The sequence below is a fragment of the Taudactylus pleione genome, unplaced genomic scaffold, assembly GCF_031769625.1.
Source record: "Taudactylus pleione unplaced genomic scaffold, aTauple2 ptg000003l, whole genome shotgun sequence".
Lineage (NCBI taxonomy): Eukaryota > Metazoa > Chordata > Amphibia > Anura > Myobatrachidae > Taudactylus > Taudactylus pleione.
In genome coordinates, this window is record NW_028284406.1 from 3,233,679 (window position 1) to 3,240,684 (window position 7,006).

A 7,006-nucleotide genomic window follows, 5' to 3' on the forward strand; every position below is an offset into this window, starting at 1 on the left:
ACTCGCAGCCTGAGGTCTCATAGTGTGCCATGAGGTTAGCAATTCCTGAGTAAGGTCAGACCTTGTGCAAGTGTGTGTGAGGCTGCGATGGTACTCGATTGTACCGATACTTTTTCTGCAGTTTTGCTAAACATTACGTATGTGTGTAAGGTAAGGTGGGCGTCCTTATGTAGTGCCGCGACAGCATAGCGATGGCAATAGATTAGCATACTATCGCAGTTAAACTGCGTGCGTAATCTCAGCTGCGATCGCAACAGCGATCCGTAGTGAATCAGGCACACATACCGCAAGTAAAAAGCCACAAGCCCGCCCCTATAGTAGAGGGGAATGACGCCAAACCTCAGAGTCGGTGTGCCGCAAACAGAAGCGGCAGAAAGAGCTGCCACGCACCAAACTGGCAGGCACAAGTATAGTGCAATGTCTGGTGTTTTGTGACATACTGTATATGTCCCAATCATCTTCTGCAGTGGAGCAATGTACATTTGTGCGCACCTGAGGTTTGCGGCAAACGAACGCCTCTCCCACTAGCCGCTCTCTGGCCACTGAAGTTTTCATGGCTAGTGTTTTATTGCGATTTATATCACAGCTGGAAAAGTGCAGCGCTGTGACGTCACACCTTGTAATGTGCGCTGAAAACGCTGTGTCACAGGTCTCAAATATAATTCATATTCAATTGGCAAGGGCTCTGATCTCAGATGGAGAGCAGGCAGTGGTCTAAAATGCTGCTTTTGGCAATATAAAGACTACTTGGGCAATTAAAGCTCTCACGTGACCTCCTTGTACAGCAGGGATGGGGAAGCTCAGGCCCGGAGGCCATATAAGGCCCTCGGAATCGTTTGGTCTGGCCCTCGGAGCTTTTTCTGCTAACCTCATCTGGCTAGCAGGGTTCCTAGAATGGCACACTACAGCCAGAATCTATACAGCAGTGCCGCCAGGAGCATCCTTAGGATGCTTCAGACGGTCACAACGCTGACCTTACAGCTCCCCAGAGCATCCTCAAAATGCTCCGGGCATTGCTGTAATCACTGGCAATTGTGGCCCCGTCCCCATGTGACATCACGCGGAGGGGGCATGGCCTGCACCAGGCCCGCAAATAATGTTATATATACAGTCAGGTGCATAAATATTGGGACATTGATAGAATTTTAAAATTTTGGCCTCTATTCACCACCACAATGCTTTTGAAATGAAACAAACAAGATGTACTTTAACTGCAGACTTTCAGATTTAATTTGAGGGTACTTGCATCAAAATCAGGTGAACGGTGTAGGAATTACAACAGTTTCTATATGTAAAAAAAAATTAAGGTACAGAATGGCCGTTTATGCAGCTGCTTGCCTGACTAAGAATGATACTGTACATGCCTTGTGGCCGCGATAGCTTTGACTTTACTAACAGCTCCTCTGTCCGGACAGGTGAGCCCTGGAAAATCAGTCTTTATTACAGCGATACGCTACCAAAGAAAAATAGGCCCCAAGTGGTTGCTTATACTCCTAGTGTAAAGCCGTGTATCCACTTTCCGACTGAGGAACATTTGAACGATTACGACATCGTAATCGTCCAGTCGTTCCTCATCGATATGCCATTCAGTGTAGGCACCCTCCCTCATCCCCGAACATGGCCAATCTGTCATTAACGGCAGATTGACCGTCATGTTCATTGATTGATGCTGGAAACGACCAGCGTGAGCACACATCGCTGGTCGTTTCCGACATTATACTGCCCGATTTATTCACAATTAATGAACGATTACGATGTCGTAACCGTTCAATCGTTCTGTTTAATCGGCAAGTTAAGATGAACTCTAATAACCACTGGTGACTGATACTAGTGACCAGTTATCCGCTGAGCAGTCTCATACAGACGCAGCTGCTGAGGAGCGTTCGTAGCGGTCACATCCTGATTCCACCCGCGTGCAGGAGGGAAACCGCACTACAGACATTTCTGCCTTGCGTCTCCAGTCCACCCGCACCCCACGTGTCAGGGAGCCACCTGATTGGCCCCTGCCAGCTGTCACAGTGTAAATGTGGAGATGAGGCGGGAACACTGTCACAGCATTAAACCGTTTATTATATCCGCCAGTTTCACTTTTAATGCCCTGGCATTTGGGAGGACAATGTCTAGGTAGACACCAACTGATAGACAGGCAATAGTTCGACAGGTACAAAAAAGTCGACATTGTCAATGGGTCAACATTGGAATGGTAGGCACAACAAAAAAAAAAAGTTGACACATGGTGTTTTTTTAGGGCTAGGCACTCACCGGAGGTTTAGGGTTAGGCTCTAGAAGAGACAGCTAGGGGTAGGCACTTACCGGAGGGTTTGGCTCTAGAAGGGACTGTGTTAGGGTTAGGCTCTAGAAGGAACAGTTTGGGGAAGGCACTTACCGGAGGGTTTGGTTCTAGAAGGGACTGTGTTAGTGTTAGGCACTCGGAGGGATGGTTAGGAGTAGGCACTTACCAGAGGGTTAGGCTCTAGAAGGGACTGTTAGGGTTAGGCACTAGGAGGGACGGTTATGGTTAGGCACTAGGAAGGATGAGTAGGCACTTACCGGAGAGTTAGGCTCTAGAAGTGACTGTTAGGGTTAGGCACTAGGAGGAAAGGTTAGGAGTAGGCACTTACCGGAGGGTTAGGCTCTAGAAGGGACTGTTAGAGTTAGGCACTAGAAGGGACGGTTAGTGTTAGGCACTTACCTCGACGATTAGGGTTAGGCACCAGGAAGGGAAGGTTAGTCACCAAGGGGAGGGTTAGGCTGAAGATTGGGGTTAGACCATTTTTATGTCGAGCATTTCAATGTCAACCTTTTGACCATGTCGACTTTTTGACCATGTTGAGCTATCGCCTGTCTACCAGCTGATGTAAATCTTTTGACTGTCTATATAAATAGTGTAGATTTTCTAATCCATACCCGTTCAGGCCGCAGATATTGGGCCTTCTCGAAGTGCAGAAAAGTCTATGAAAGAAATAAAACAGGATTTAATAAATAAATAAAATCTGACTGGTGTATTATAATGGGAAAAGGTCTCCTGCACCCCAAGACTGACTAGTGAGACCCCTAGTGCTGGAGGCAAAGCACTTTGGGAACATATTGCACAACCATGAGCCAAAGTCTGTTGTCATGTTCTTGGCAATATACACATTTACACTGACACATCCCCCAGCCAGACAACACCACCTGTACAACAGACCTGATGGTGACCTGTACAACAGACCTGATGGTGACCTGTACAACAGACCTGATGGTGACCTTACACAGACCTGATGGTGACCTTACACTTTCCACATGGGTGAACTTGTTTTATTAATGTAATATCTCAGATAGCAACTCTGATATAACAGCCCACTGACCCATTATTATGAGCTGCCCCTAATAGCCCCAGCCCAGGTCCTAGTTGTCATTATTACAGTGCAGGACGCATCACAATGGAGCTCGGGGTGATGTCATAGAATCTGTCAGTTTGATTCTTTTGAAACTAACGTTTCTCAGGAGCAGGAGATAAAATGATGTTCTGTGTAATAATACTTGTATTACTTATACCGATTGTTGAAGGGGCCCCAATTCATGCACCTAAAGGTAAGTGGACACCTAATTAGTTTTACTAAGCTGAAAATTATAATTTTATTTGCCAAAATAGAGACATAGACAAATTTATACTTCAGCAGATGTCAGGACACACAGTACATATTACACAGCTATTTTCTTCACTCTTTACACCAGAGTTTCCACAAACTCCGCTATTAAGTCCATGTTTTAAGGGGAATGTAGTCAGCATCCCGCCTGACGGTCTAAATAACAGCGCCAGAATACCAACAGCAGTCGGGATCCCGGCTCCAGAATACCGACCGCCAGCATCCCGAAGGTAAGCATCGGGGGTTAGGGTTAGGCACTAAGAGGGGAGAGTTAGGTTTAGGGTGCTGGGAGGGGGACGATTAGGTTCAGGCACCGGGGAGAGGTTAAAGGTTAGTAGTAGAGAATTTACCTTTATTTGTCGGGATTGTGACTGCCGAGATGCCGCTGTCTGTATTTTGTCAGCCGGAATCTCATATCCAACCCATTTTAAGTATATCCATGCTTAAGTCCACATGGTTAAATCAAATTGACCGAGGTACTAATGAAGTCACCTGTGCTCAAGCAACAACAATTAAGGAGAAACTTGGAATAGGATGCAATATGGATGGAACAATAACACGGTCACATGTTACTACTGACTCACCACCGGCACCAGGAAGACCCGGTAAAGCCCCGGTACTCTACGGCACTTAGGTACTGTCCCTAGAAATTAAGGGCAGTTGGTTACTACGCACTTGGCCTGGTTGGGTTCAGTGCAGGGACTCGGTTGTGGTTACATGAACAGGTAGTAGCCCACGCCCCAGGTCTCTCTGACATCATGTTAGCCGGCCCAGGCCTTCTAGTACCGGAAGTCCGTATAGTGAGTATAAAGACACCGTGCTGTCTTATTACTAATATTACCAACACGGCTCACGGTAAGGAAGCAGCTGGTTGTTTCTATAACGGTGTTATATAAGGAGTTGGTACGTGTAACACGGCTGTATTTGAGGTACAATCACCTAACCTGTCTATTTCTTCCATAGTTGTCCATCGTGACATTTTAATGCATGAACTCCTTAAGATCCAAGTAGGGATTATAACTCTGAGTATTGTGTCTTTCTTCATCTGCTACTTTATCTGCATATGGTACGTTACTAATATCATCTACACATTGTGTTACACTTATTTACCGAAGTATAATCATCACTATGTTATTATTAGTATCTAATATTACTTGGAGTATCCAGTTGGTAGGGAGGTGTGTGTGTGTGTGTCTCCAGCCTTCAGCCAGGGATAGATTTAGCTGGGCACCGGAGGCCTGTGTCCCGAGGACCGTTCCTGGCCCTATGGCTAGCTGAGGCAGACAGTGTTACCACCCCCGATCCCTGTGATGTCAGGGAGCCCGGAGACTGGGAACCATCCTGGTAGAGCAGGGATGGGGAACCTTTTTTCTGCCGAGGGCCATTTTGATATATATAACCTTATTCGCGGGCCTGGTGCAGGCCACGCCCCCTCAATGTAACATCACACTGGGGCGGGGGTCACAATCGATGGTGATTACAGCAATGCCCGGAGCATCCTGAGGATGCTTCGGGGAGCTGTAAGGGCAGCGGTGCGACTATTGGAAGTGTCCTAAGGACGCTCCAGGCAGCACTGCTGCATAGATTCTGGCTGCAGGGGGCCATTCTAGGCACCCTGCTAGCCAGATGAGGTTAGCTAAAAAAGCTCCGAAGGCCAGACCAAATGATTCAGCGGGCCTTATACGACCCCCGGGCCTGAGGTTCCCCATCCCTGTGGTAGAGTGTGAGCGATGTACAGCGTTCTGTGGGAATAATGGTAATAGTGGGAGCTTGTGTTGCTGGTAAGGGGAAGGGGGCACTCTGGTTGTCCCTTACCCTTATACAGGGGGGGGGAGAAGGGGATGGTGATACATTTGGATGGGATCTACAGGACCTGGTGCTGATTACTGACCTGGAGGATCCCAGGAATAGAGTTATTACATCCTGCGTGTGGTTGTCATCGGGACTGAATGTCAGCTGGGCAGGCGGAGGGGCACGATATTCAGGAACCTGGAGACGGTGCCTGGCCATGGTACCTGCAACCTTCTTACAACTTCATCCATTAACTTTACTTATATGGTAAGAAAAACAGGAGCATCAAATGCTGCCACTAGTGACCCGCTCGCTGCCTGTGGTCCTGTACTGTACTGTACTGCCATATACTGCCTTGTGATGTATTGTGCCATCAAATACCGTTCCCCGATTATCATACAGGACCTGGTGACTTATTGCACATTCTGACTAATATTTGCTAGTGATTATCTGTAACAGAACTTTTCATTATTATTTTTTCCAGTTTAAGGAACAAAACCAGGGAGCGAATCATTGAAAGGAGATTAGTTTTCATCCATAAACCAGGTAACAACTATTTATATATTAACAGATATTTTTATAGCGCACACACATATTACACAGAGGTTTACAGAGAATATTTCAGTCACACCAGTCCCTGCCCTAGCGGAGATTACAGTCTATGGCCCTCATTCAGAGCCGTTCGCAATTTGCGGTCGTTCGTTTAAAAACAAGGGGTGGCTATTCAAATGATCCGTACGCACATTGCAGTCTGTTCACACCTCTAAGTCTGAACGAGCGAGCAAAACATACGCTCGTTTATTTGTTAAAAACGCCCCCTGGCCGCTCGCATCCTACGTCATGTCCGCTATTTATTAGATTAATCGAGTACATCGACCAGCGTATGAACTGCTCGCTATTCTTGTGGTTGGTGTTTGCTACCACAAAATTGCGAGCAGTTCTGGCTATAAAATAACCCAGTGACGTGAACAATGACGCTGCTGTTTTAAATATACACACCCATAAAACGCCCGTTTTGACCTTTAAGCACGCCTGCGTTCGGATCTCCACTCCCCATTTTCAAGCACCTTCCCCTGTTACCACCCACATACGCCTCATTCTGTCATTCAAAATAGCAGGCACTCGCTATATTGCGTACCAACGATTTTCGGCCGCACTGACTGGTTCGCGCATGCGTACTAAAAACCGTACGCATGCGCAGATGTGCAAACATCGCTCGGAACGAGCGTACTGCCGCTAACGAGCGGCTCTGAATGAGGGCCTATATTCCCTACCACATGTGCACACACACACTAGGGTTAATTTATATGTCAGCTGTCAATTAACGTACTGTACCTGTATATTTTGGGGTTTTTGGAGTGTGGAAGAAAAACCAGAGTAAACGGAGGAAAACCACACAAACACAGGGAGAACATACAAACTCCACACTGACAGTCCATGCCCAAGAATTTAACCCATGACCTCAGTGCAGTGAGGCAACAATGCTAACCACTATGTCAACTGTGCTGCTCATAGTGAGATACAGTATCTAAATAATGAGTGATGACAGGGCAGCCATTTCCCTAGAGACATGCCTGGTCTCTGAG